The sequence below is a fragment of the Linepithema humile genome, chromosome 1, assembly GCF_040581485.1.
Source record: "Linepithema humile isolate Giens D197 chromosome 1, Lhum_UNIL_v1.0, whole genome shotgun sequence".
Lineage (NCBI taxonomy): Eukaryota > Metazoa > Arthropoda > Insecta > Hymenoptera > Formicidae > Linepithema > Linepithema humile.
The window spans coordinates 45,057,300-45,071,430 of NC_090128.1; the positions used below are offsets into that span (position 1 = coordinate 45,057,300).

General features: G+C 37.9%; 1 protein-coding gene across 2 annotated transcripts in view; it reads right to left on the reverse strand.

Moving 5' to 3' along the window:
- Positions 1–11,391, reverse strand: part of Trpgamma (Transient receptor potential cation channel gamma) — a 102,639-nt gene extending 91,248 nt beyond the window's left edge. For both annotated transcript variants that reach the window (XM_012361854.2, XM_012361852.2), the window contains exon 1: positions 10,954–11,391. The gene's annotated coding sequence lies outside the window, so the exon portion shown is untranslated. The remainder of the gene's footprint in view (positions 1–10,953) is intronic.
- Positions 11,392–14,131: the final 2,740 nt, after the last annotated feature.

A 14,131-nucleotide genomic window follows, 5' to 3' on the forward strand; every position in this document is an offset into this window, starting at 1 on the left:
ACACGCCCACAGTGTCTAGTTGCGAAACCGCTGTAGCTGCCCGGCTTCGCAACGGTGATGACGTCTTTTTGTCCTCGAGCACAGGGATTAGATTCTCCCCGGGTGAATATATGAAATGAGCGATTACCGCGCAGAGACACGACGTGGGCGGATCCTGTAAGGATTATCATCCAACTCTGGTAGCGGCATGTCAAGAGAGACCAGAGGCTATTTACACTGACATGGATATTATATTCTATTTTTGCAAGTCCGCGACACGTGGGGATAGCGATCTCTCTCTCTCTCTCTCTCTCTCTCTCTCTCTCTCTCTCTCTCTCTCTCTCTCTCTCTCTCTCTCTCTCTCTCTCGCTCTGTCTTAGCTTTGCGAATGACGTGAGACTATCGATGCTTCGCCCTCAAAGGAAGGAGGGGGGGGGGAGGAATTTCCCGCGAGAGGAAGCGGTGACGGTAACACGATAAAATTCTTTGGTTCGTTCGCCTGTCAGTTCCAATTTCGTATAATTAACGGCGCGGGATTAGCGGCAGAATGGGGAAAACCGATGGAAAGAGCGACCGGCTGGGGACGAGCGTCTAGATTAGACTCTGGCTGAGGATTTAATTAAACGAGCAGTGACCCTCTGACTTGTAACAACTACCGCCTCTTTTTTTTTCTTTCTTTTTTTTTCGACGAAGTTTTAGCGTCTGTTCGTATCGTGTTATTTTTTTACATAATATATAAAGCACTTTGATATTAGCTTTTTATACCCCTCTATTTTTCAAAGTACCTTTCGATCTGAATTGCATTTATCGCGATTTATCCACTTCGGTTTGGGAAATAAAACCGAGTGGCTTACTTACGCCGGGGATATTCCATGTAAGTGTAATACTACATTGAAATGCATTCGTTTTTCTTTCGCCGCTGAAATTCCCATTTGCATATCGATTCGAGCCTATTGCGCGTGTAACCCTTGAGACCCGCGAGATCAAGAAAGAGAATTCAGTTAATATCCGGTGCAGCCGCGTCTCCTTCATTGAAGAACGATCGAGAAGTAGATATCGGAGGAAATCGAGAGCACGTTGCTCCTATTCAACCATTTCGATTCAAATGCCGAATGCACAGGCGCATCGGAGAAAAATAGCGATAGATCTGAGAATAGATTTATCACGCTAGTTTAAACGCATATCTGTTTTTTTTTTTTTCCCCCAAGCGCAATGCAATTTGCCGGTTCGGGCGACCTTTTAATTTTCTTACATCTTTTGCTCCGTTCTGTCTATGCGTTTCCCGTCACGAAATACATATCTTTTATATTTTATGATGAGCATCGCTGCCAAGTTCTTACCATCGATTTCTTTCACCCTGTCGTCTATATATTCACACCTTCCCGTGTTGTCGATACCGATAGGCACACGCATTCACACGAGCGAACAAATGTCGGCGAAAATAGAAACGAATCGACGAAACGAGGGATTTCCATTTTCTCCGGATTGAACCAGCGGCGGATGCCTGAACTTTTCGGACCTTGGACTAAAATCGTTTTTTCGTATGAAATAGACGGTAATCCCTCGCGTATGTGCATCGCCAACTAAAATTATATGTTGAAATAACGTGAAAAATATAGATTATCCTCTTGCTCTCTTTTAAAATTCAAAATTATTTTTGCTTTCTGCGAGATTAAATTAAATACCGAATAACCCGCATCGGATAGCGTATAAGCCATCGCGAAAATAAATTTTCAACAAATGATACCTGTAAATGGCGATAAAAACGTTCTAATCCGGAATCGCGCGTTAACAATCTGTTCGCTACGTTCAGTGATCGATTGAACGAATAATCGAGACTGCCCTGCTGGACAGATCAGAGCAACAAGTCGCGCGCGATTTGTTACACAGATAAACTTCGATCGGGCAAACTTAAGGTTTGCTAAATAATCATTAATCCAATCAAAGCGATTTATCTCACCGTGGAAGAAAAGAGCGCGCGCTTTTCATTAACACATTTGTGCTAATACGTTATTCATCGCTCGCGCTGAAAGTCATATGAAATTTAATGAAAGCGCGCGATATCATTTTTACGCAAATCTGCGAGCGTCGTAAACGCGCGGAAGGCGAATAAATGCGGACTGAACTTTTACTTCATTACTCTGCCGTTGCGTTGACTTTAAACTTCCGCGATGAAATATGGCAATTACGGCGTAATCCGAGGGCAACACACGGGCAAATTTTAATACGGCCAGATTAGATATTTCACGAGGGAAGGTCCGGCGCGGAAGGTACGGCGGACACCCAATTACGACGGGTTTAGAGATTTGGCCATTGTGGTCGTGCAGGATGCACTAAAGCGAGTGTTACTGCGAATCCTAATCCTCATTACGGAGATCGATATCGGTATCGACCTATCATTATTCGTCGAGCAAGCGTGTGACAGATTTACATACGATTTACATTAAATGGCGCGCACAATCGCAATTTTGGCAGTTTTTCCACGTCCGTGAAAGAACTTACGAACGCGCGGAATCGCATTGATCATATCGTGAACCGGCGCAAAATTACGGTAATTAATCACAGCTAGTCGAATAACGTTATCGACGAACTGAGCCCCTAGCTTTCAAACACGTGTCTCAAAAGCTGCGTTTTATTCTGGGTCATTGCGTATGAAATATCGGTCTCACATTGATAATTTTTAGATAAATTATATCAATGATTTGCGACAAATAAATATGTGTGTTTCTGCGTGCAACTGAAGAAATTTAATATTTTTTAGATTTTTCTTTCTGTTTAGAATATTTTTGTAATTCCGTTTTAATCAAATACAGAAAGCTTCGAAGAATGAAAGGGATAAAAATAAAGGGATAAAAAAAGACGTACATTCAACCGCACATATTACAGATATTAAATTTTATAGATTAATATTCATTTTTCCTCGCGCTATAAATGTAACTCGCGCTATTAATACGACTTTAAGTACAGGGGTTTGTATCACGACCTATTTTTATAACGTTCCTCATCGAACATTGAAATTCTAGAGATGTTAAATTGAAGTGCAGTGGAATAGAAAAGTATATTGACTATTATTATTGTTTGCCTGGTTTAAATGAGTTTAAAGTCGGTGTTTTGCACGAAGAAAAATAACTGGCCTCTGTGGATTAACGTTGTCTGGTGATTACTTCATTTTCCGTGATTAAGAAACATGCCGCGAGAAAAAAGTTGTAGAAAAGGCGGTGGGATCGTAATGTTTAATGACCGACGCTATTACGCGTAAACAGAATTACAATGGTACGGCGACGTGATCGAGCGGTAAATCGGGCGAGATGGCTTTATGGCGAATGAAAAAGATGGAGAATCGCGGCATGACGACCGTGTCGCGTCTCTCTTTCTCTCGGGGGTTGTTTAATAACCGACGGACGTCTCGAAGATTGCCCGGAATACGAACGGTGCGACGTGTTGAGCAAGGAGAAACCTTGGTGACAGGATCGCGCCGAATGGGCGGAGGGAATCAATGAGGATGGCGACGCCCGACCGGGGCGCCGATGCCCGGCTATGCGTCGCGACGCTCCTCAAGTTCCCTCACGACTCGCTCGACGCGCAAACATTCGTCGTCTCGTAAAAGAGAAAAAGAGAGAGGAAAAAAAAAAGAAAGAAGAAAAGACTCGACAAGAGATCGAGTCCACGTATCGACTCGATAACTGCCCGTCCGTGCGAGATAACAACGTCTCGGGTAAACGAGACTAACTTGCAGTCAAAGTACATAAAATTGACCAACGGATTGAATGGGTGTGTTAGAGCGTGATCGATTATGATAATCCCCCATATTGCTTATCGAAATTTCCGCACACGTACACACGCACAATGCCGCGATATACTTTGCCGTCCAGCGTTCTAATCTGCATTCGCATTCGATCGCGATGCAAATCGCACGCATGCAAACAAGATAGCCGCGCGCGAGTGCAACGATACATGCCGCCATGCAGAAATGTGTATATAGAAGCGGTCCCTTGCATAGAAACGAGTCGGCGCGGACAACGTAGGTAGATACGCGCCGTGTCTTGTCCGCATTACACTTTATTCATCGCTCGCCGATTGCTTTCTCTAATTGCGTGCTTGTGCGGCTTCTAATCGCGTGAGTTTCCGACGACTATCGTTTACGACGCGCATATCGCGAGCGGCTTAGATATACCGAGAGTCATTCGTGCGCGGAATGTGATTACGCGGGATAAACGCAGGACGCACATGTAGGAAACGGTATTATTCAAAAATTCAGTAAAGTTTGCTTTATGACCTATAATACGTGACTGAAATCCCGAATGGAATTCTATTTACAATTTTATGCGCTCTGCATCCCGATATGTGCGTGTATTTTGATTCTTCAAATATTTTCGACGTTACACAGTATGTATGTATATAAATTATAGATAGAATTATCTTCTCAATTCTGCGCAAACCATAAATTGTTGAAAATAAATTTATCTCAAGAGAATACAGAATAATTTAAAAACTTGACGAATTATTTATCTAAAATTTTATACGTCCAGTAATGTCCTGATGTATGTGTTTATTCTAATTTTTCAAATATTTTCTGGACTATTCAGTGTGTGTATGCACATAAATTATAAAGAGAATTCTCTTTTCAACTCTTCGTGAATCATAAATTGTTGAAAATATAATTAGAATTTCAGAAGATAAAATAGATAAAAAATTTTAAAAATTGAAAGTCTCACACTGAATGTTGAAAATAATTCTGTAATATTTGGCAAGAGTAATAATAAATCATTTTTTATTTCTCAAAACATCATAACGTCAACTTTAATATCAATACCCAAAACATGTGTCTGACCCAATATAACTTCTCGCAACCGTTATTTCGATCATCTTGAAATATTGATACTTCTTTTCCGATAATTTATACCAGTTTAGATTTATAAGTTCAGACGATCGTAGAAGCAATCGACATAGAAATTCTGGTGTTTGGAATTACAACATTTTTATAGCAACACTTGGAATGTTGCAGAAATTTCAAGTGCATCGCTCCTGCTCGAGATCGGAAAAAAAAGTAGCTCTTGCATAAATGTTATTACAAACGAATGTCGCGGACGACGTGGCGCGTTTTGTGTAATTAGTTTTACGGCGCGGCGCGAGCTCGCACAAGTGCGCGCGCCGCGCGCGAAAATTGCGAAAGGGTTATTTATCGTCGTTGAAATAGCGGGGGCGTTTCTCGACTCGTTCGACAACACAAAAGCCGCCGCAACGTTCCGCGGGATGACCCGGATAATTGAGTGCCCGGATAACCCCGATTCCCCGATGAGGGACTATGGAAATAAGAGATTTCCAGGTGAAGGGTTTCAGAGGCCGAAAGACGGAGAGCGAACCGAGCAACGTTTAAAAGGGATCAGCATGAAATGTCCTTCAAAGGAACCTCGTCTCCTACGCGCGGGTGCGGTCAACTTTAACGAGAATTTTAATACCTGCTAACGTCAGACGTGTTGGAGGAGTATTCTCGGACTTTCCGAGAAGAAAAAAGAAGAGCTTCACCGGCGACCAAGGCGTAATTATGGCGACGCCGGTCTTCGTTATCCGTCGGCGTGTTTTCCAGCCGGCGAAAAGTCTATCTCTCTGATCTAATTAACATGTTCCAGTCCCAGTTTCCACATTCTGGGTATTTCATGCACTTCTTCTCGAGCATGCGTCTTTATTTCGTTCGTCCGCGGATCCGGCTTTTTTCCGGCGCGAAGTATAAGAACAAAGTTTCATCTCTCTCTCTGGTCCATTTTTGCCAGTGCATTTTAATTTCCTCACTTTTCGCTCACATCCGCGAAGTTTGCGTTCTATTATACGAAGCGTTGCTTTCCGCAGTTTATCCGCCACGGTTATTTTTAATGAGATTACAAAGTGGTAAATGGTCCTTAGTCTTTGGAGAAATTAATCGAGTGGATTACGCGGAGACACCTCGCAGCCGGCCGGGACGGCAAAATCGATTGTTGCTTTTTCATTAGAGCACGTTTTCTTTGGCGTCAATTAAATACATGAAAAACGAAGTTTCCAAAAGTTTTCCTTTTGAAAACTCCCCTGAAATTAAACTTTTACTCGGATAAAATTCTTACATTAGAAGATAATGACACTTTTGCAAGAATTTTGCGAAAGCATCTTAATCGAATACCGCCCATTTGCTGTCGCTTTACGACTTCTTTTTCTATTTCAACATCGTGCGTTATCATATTTTTTGCTCAGACACCTGGGCTGAGAAAAGCCTACGTGAATAGTTTCACTGAAAGAAGACTTTAAGCAAAATTTCCGAAGCTCAAGCGGCACTTGCAGCCAAAGCGCTGTTATTCCACATTTTATGCGAGAAAAAATTTAAGAAGATGTAAACCCCGCAAGCAGAAAGACAGATCCGCTTATACTAGTCACTTGGGTTAAACTTGGGACGCAGCGCGATTTTCTTTTTTACGGCTTGTGTGACTTGTTACAAGAGACTCGGAGTACGAATGCGTTTTATAATACCATCGGGAGCAAAGCTCAACCTGCAATGTGAAGGAATCGTGAAAAAGGCGAGCTACGATAAAGTCAACAGAGGGCAGTGACTGATGCGTGAAGACACAGTGCACAGCGACATGCGACACTCAAGATGCATAAACGCGAGTCGCGTTTATGGAACGTATTATTTTGCAAGAAGAGAGCCGTTAAATCGTATCACTCGGTTTAAATCGCGCCAGAAAGCGCCAGCGACACGCGACAAAGTGCGAAAGTGCTCTGCGCGAAAAATGGCATATGCATGACTACGTGTTGTACCGATGTGAATTTCAAAATCAGACCAAAAATTTTGAATCTGAAAGATTTTTTTTTTTTTCAAATGCCGTTTCAGATTTCACGCCGGAATTTTGGAAGATGTCGCAAACGCGAGTATAATTTCAGCATTGAAACACAATCACGTAAAAATGATAAGAGAACGATCGTATAAACGTTTGTCCTACTTATAACTTTGTTACGACTACTAATACTACTTTGTTACGACTTTTTACAGCGGTTTTCTACGTTTCGCAAATCCTACATTAAAATGCAAAGTGTCGATACATTGAAAGAACTGTCGGATAATATCGATACCCGCGGGATTCACCGTAAGATAAATAAAAAGTATCAAGAATTTTATTAAATCTAAGCGTCTCGCCTCGGTCACGCGGCGCGCACGCTCGAATACACGTGCGGAGTTCAAAGGAAGAAAAATCCATAAACGAACACTTTTACTGGAAACGCCCAAGCATAGATCCCTTTGGATTCAAGCAAACATGTCGAAATCGATCAAACGCATCCCCGCGGATTGACGTGCGCGTACAAATAAACGAATCGACGTATGCACGATTCGCCTCGATTATCTTGAGAGAGCGCGTTTTCGATAAATCACGGCACCCGCCGTTCCATTACTCGTATTTTTAGTAGCTTTCGATTTTACTTCCGCGATTCGTGACCGGAATTTTCGCCTATTTTCCGCAGCAAGGTCTTGCGAAATTTAAGGCACATATAAGGCTACTAGAAGTGTCTCGACGCAAAAATGAGGGAACGTGAGCGACACAAAGAGAGATACATGTCTCTCTTATATATTGATGAAGGTAAATGGGTGCTTCCTACCCGAGATGGATCTAAAATATATCTTACTTCACAGATCGAGGGTTGTTAAATCTTTCAAGAGAACCCATGTCCTCGTTCGAGAATATACAGAATCCTTCAAAAATTTTGTAAACTATGTTATATCGAAATGATCGAAAATTGCTAAATGTTGCACAGCTTTACTAATATTTCCAATAAAATTGAATTATCAATTAAAAAATATATGTTAACTAAAAGAGATCAAAAATTAATAGTTGTTACAAAATTTTCGCGAAAATAAATATGTAAAAGCGTACTGTTTCCTGCTTGATTACGATTAAATCTTATCTTAACAAATTTCGAACAATTTAAAGTTTTGAAGTTTAATGGCCGAGATAATTAATGTTACGAAGTAAAAAGTTGCAATAGCCAAGAAACAATAGTCCTCTGTCACTTTACATTAAAAAAGAATTGACTCCAAGTTCATCAAAGAATTCGTAGTTGAAAAGTGGTGCGATAAATCTTGGCCACTCCACATAGTGTCTCAAGTACCTTACACTTTCTTTCAACCGGATATTCTTTGATCGATTCAGTGCCGATTTTTCTTTAATCGAAGTTTGATTAAACTCCGCTTTCATAAATTTTGTAGCAATCAATCTTATATTTTTAAAGCCCAAACATTTTTTAAATCAAATTTCTTTGAAATTCAACGAACAAAATTTTTTCATCCAGTCGCATTTTGAAAACTTAAAATTAGATCGGGAAGATGTTCAGATATTCAATCACTTCGGATATTCAATCACTTCAGATTTACACCTCAAAATGATTAATAGATCTGTGTGCGAAGAGAAGTGCAATATAGAAAAATAATTAGAGAAATGGCCATTCTGGAAAATTACTAGACGAATTCATTATAATTTTAATTTCGCGAATACTTCACACCTTGTTGCATCACGATCTTTATTCGTCGTCTCCCGAGAACGATGCATAGGTGTGTAGCGGAAGGCGGGATAATTAGATGACGGAGGCTTTGAATTTGTAACTCGCGATTCCCCATGCGTGTACACAGTGTTTTCACCAGTGGGAAATAATCTCGCGCTGACGAATCGCTTAGATACGTAGAAAAGAATTATAATGCAAAATTTGCGTGACGTAATTAATAACATTATTGCTCAACATTAATAGAGCAACTACTGACACAAAAATAATTTATATATTATCACGATTTTGTTGGACCAAAGAATTTTACCAAAAACTAGTCTGTCTTTTAAAAATATATCAAACATATTTTATAAAATTACGCGGAAAGATTAAAACTTCCATATCGCAAAAGAATGAGAGATATATATTTTCGCAGGATAAAAAAAGAGTTAAATAAAATAATAAATGCAGGAAATTTCTTCGATAACTTCTTAATTTTACTTTAATTAATTTAACTTGTTTTGTATTTGGATAATTGATACATTTTCTCTCATTTCTCATAATAAAGTATATATATCCCTAATTTATTGGAAACCATTTCACAGTTCATTGAATACTATCTTTTTATCGGTTTGCAATCCAGTTCAAGAATTCGAAACTCGAACTGCTCCTGACAATCTTCATGACAGTAGGAGCACCCTCAACTAGTAAACGTCGAAAGTTAATTTAACTTTCTCCGACACTTCGCGGTAGTATTGCGCCTGTTACACGGTAGTTCGATCAATCCCATATGAAATTTGCCGCGAGATTTTTCCCCTCGATATGCCGAGAGAACGGCGCGAAATCGTGGCGGATAAAAGGACACGTGAAAGAAGGGGACGAAATTCCTACGAATATATCAAGGCACAATTTCAAAAGTTGGCCGAAGATGAACTTTAACTAAGCTGCGCCCTACACAAAATTACCTCTGTGATAGAAACTCTCGGAAGAACTGCAGTTATAAACGCGCGAGGCGATGTTAATCAAGAAATTGCACCGACGAGGTCGTAAACGTCGCCGACCGGTGACCTTTTTTTTCCCCTTTTTTCGCCGTTCCGCGTGTCGCGTGATAAAACGTTCAGGCAGGATATAAGTTCGCGGAGTATTGTTTTTCAAATTCACAAGAGTGAATTCCTCCAAGTGCTTCGCATAAATTGCGAATACTTAGCAAAACACGGTCGCGTTTTCTTACGCGCTCGCACGGCTCCTTTCGCGAACTCGGTGAGTGATTTCAAGTCGTTATAATTGTTCCCGCGCCAGGGAAAATTAAGGATAACTATGTGCTAATCAAGCTGTAACGCTATTTCGATCCGCTAACGCGGAATGATTAGCGATTGAGATTATGTCATTTGCATTCATACAAGCGCACTGATACACGGCCGCACATGGCTGATATTACCGCAGAATGCACCACTGACAGCTTATTATTTAGTTCGACATATAAGTTTATTATGTATCATATAGTGTATCATTTATTCTATGTATTTATTTATTTGGAATAATATGTATAAATATACTCTTGCAATTTGGCTGCATGATATTTTGTCATTTTGTATAATTAAATTGTAATGTAATCTATTTGTAAGAAGATAAGCGGATTAATCTGAATAATATTACGCCAACTGGACAAATTCCGCGAAAACTAGCGGCTTTCGGATTCAAACAGACTGCTGCAGTTATGGATGCAAATGAGTTAACGTGATTTCGCGAGACATAATACCGGGAGATTACATGATGAATCCATAGGGGCTAATAAAACGTGGCGTAATGTATTGATTACTGTTTCCGCAATATCATTTGTTAACGACAACCCCAGCGTCGTAAAGTTTATCCATCGTTACTTTTGACAAACGAGTCGCCGTGCATTCATTAAAATACGAGCTCGAAAATTAGTATTTTTAAACGTATGTTTGTGTGCTACATTTATTACTATGGACATTGCAATAGAGAGTAAATATAATTGGAGGATAAACTGAGATATTAAATTAAAAACTCTTTCAGTGACCCACTTCCATTCGTTTGAACTTACTCCACTAACTCTCGGAGATAGAAGTATCTCTTATCTGACATCATACTATATTTTCTCTGAGAAGCAAGAGCTTTACAAAAGAGAGAAAACTCTATAAAGTTGTTCATTCTCTTTCAACCCCATTCCATAAACATCAAAACAACAAAATGCCTTAAATTTTCATTCTATCGTCTATTTCTTGCTTTCTTGTTCTCGTGCTTCGAGAATATAAAATTATTGCACAAAGTAGTTATTAACCCCCGTAACTTTAGATAGCGATCATTAATTAAATGGAAACAAGGAGTTTTTTTTTTTTTCGTCTAAGTTTATCATCGACACTTCATCCCTTATGCGATTCTGCACGCGCGCTCGCCGATGGTGAGAGCGCAGTAAGCGCGCGCGTTGCGCGACCGCAAAATAACAGCACTGACCTTGACTTTCCGACATCTCCGGGCGGCGATGGATCTTGACTGTTTCCTGAGCGCCTCCAGAGGAACGCGTTGCCTTTAGAATTCGCGCCGGCGAATGCACGTCCACAGCACGGCGGCACCACCACTACTTCCTGCTCGCGTTAGATTCAAAAATCCGACAGGATAGTAATCAGATTTTCACTCGCGTTCACGTGCGTGATCGCGATCTCATGAGAAGAGAAAACGATCACTGAAATCACGGATAATGGTGGGACACGAGGGGGATCGCGACTGACAGAGATTGCGGTACATTCGCGACGCGAGGGTTTACACGCGTATAAACTCTTGCTTTTTCGCGTAACGCGACGAATCACTCGTGGCGCGGCTTGGGCGGTGACTGAGCGCGAGGATCGAGGCGTCTCGGCGCTCTCTCGGCGTCGCTCCCACCCTCCCGCTTTCCCCCCCGATATCACACGAGTGGATAGATAACGCCTTCCAGAATTTCTCTCATCCCCCTCCCGCGCCTCATCGCCGGTCGACACATTCCGATCGACGAGATCGGAAAGTTTCCCTTTCGCTATTCTCTTCCGAGACCGCTCTTAACTGGACCAGTACTGCGCCGTTTGATATCACAACTTGAGTGTTTAGCCCTAACGGGACCAAAGTAAGTCGGCACATGCCAGCGGAAGTTTGCACACTCGTAAACAAAACAGTGCGGACTTTTTGGTTTTCGGCAATTTCGCGGTCTTGGCTTATTCCGAAAATTCATCAAAAGAAAATGTTTCAACGGCTAAACCATAAAAAAAATATTTTTCTATAAAATACAATGTGTTTTTGTCCTATATACTCTTTATAAATTTATAAAATAATTATTTATTTAAATCCTTGTAATAAAAATTATATAAGAAATGTAAAAAAAATATAAAATAATTTTTTATATAACTTGTGGAGTTACATTTTATAAATATTTAACAAATTAAATTATTCTGGGAATTTAAAAAAAGAGCTACGTTTCAAAGTTTCTTGTCATAGCATTAATAATTAAATTTTTCCAAATATGCTTTTAAATATAACTAAGATGTTTAATATTGAATTGCATAAATAGCGTTATTTCCTGGATGAAAATATAAATTAATTATTAATTATAAGTTAATTATTAACTTTACTATATACCTGATATAATATTAATATTATCAAAATTGCGAGTATCGAAGTAATATATAAATTAATTCGATAAACATCCATGTAATATCAAAAATCATATAAATATGTATTGATAATAATCCAGCAGAAGAATTAATATAATAATTATATAAACTAGAAACATTAACATAATTTGTTATTGAACTTATACTAAATTATTCATTTTACTGTCACGATGCGCACATTTGCATATATCGATAAAAGCACATAATTATGCATAATATAAATTTATATTATATCATTAATATATCATCAATAAAGTAACTAGAGTGCCACCTTTTTTCATTAACATAGTCAAACATTTTTTACACACACACATTTCCAGCTTTTTGCTGAATAATAATATTAATTATTGATAATCACATTAATATCAATATAAAATATTTTTGAAAAATAAATTTGATTTTCAACCATTTATGTGAAAGTAGATAGCTTAAGCTCTCAGTAAAATAACCAGAATAAAATTTCTAAATTAAAAAAAACGCTATTTTCTTATTTGTTTTATGCTTTGACTATAAATTTTCTGATAATGTATATGTATCTGATTTTCCTTTATATTTGATAGCATTTCTGCTATCTGCATTTCTAAACTGCATATCGACAAGAGATGATCAGTTATTAAATAAAACCATTGGTTTTTATGCATATGCTGACCATCTATATCTGAGCTTGAGAGCAGCTATATACCAGCGTTTCACATGGGACGCTTATTAATCTCTGTTCTGTACTGCTACCTACATCTATTTTATAGTTAAAACTACACAGCCACATCTAATTCTCTACAAACGGCAAACAACGCTGTGGTTTAGTGTATAACCGTGATACATATGTGATACATATGCAAATTTAATTAAATATAGAAAAGAACATAATGTAGTACCAAAGTAAAAAAATGAAATTTTTTTAATTTTAAATTAAATCACTAATAAATATAGATGGCTAAGCTAAAAAAACTAATATAAATCTTTCGAATTTTTCTCACGTGAGAGATAATGCGGATAACGCGGAGTTAAATTGCATTGCAATTTATCAATTCCGGCAAAATTTTGTTATATTTAATATTTTCTAACGTTTTCAACATTTCTAACATAACATTCTTTCTAAACACATCGTATGTTTTTTGAAGTATTTTTTTAACGAAAAATTATTTAAATTACAAGAATCAGCTTGTAAAATGTATGTAAATATATATTTTTATGTAATATGTATTTGTAATTTGTATGTAAATGTATATATATTTGTATGTAAATATATATATATTTTACACCCTGCCAATCATATTTAATTCTCGTTAATTGTAGATAAATAATTAAACAATGGAATATTGAAGAATCAAAAGACAACTGATGACATTAGTGTTTTGTAAGTATAATAAATGAATTCACTCACCGATTGTTGTGTCCTTTATATAAATACGTCTTCAACTATACCTAAAAAAAAATACATATTTTAGTTAATATAAATATATTTTTTTACTTAAATTAATTATTACGTATTAATTTACTTTAAATTTAAAAATATTCAATAAATTGCATAAATAATTATCTCCAAATATTACTGAATATTTAAACATTTCAATCATTATTTTAATAAATATCTTTAAAAATCTTAATAATCCACGGAGAAAAATTTATATCAAAAATTACTAAAGTAATCCGCAGTAACTGCAGATCATGAAGGAATTGTAAAAATTTTTATTATATTTTTCACATATAAAACATAGTAAAAATTTTCGGTCCGCAGCTACTGCCGTATATAGTAATTTTTGATATAAAATTTTCTCCGTGTAAGTATCATATATTTTATAAGTATAAATTGGAATTATATATATATACGTTACAGATCGATATACGTGTTTAAAAAATAAATAAATAATTGCACTCACTAATTAGAGTGTTGGATTTTACTCCATCCGTTCCAGATTGCGCTTTTGATTGCTTTATTATAGAACTAATAAATACCGGAAACACTCACTTGATTACGCGCACCACCAAAC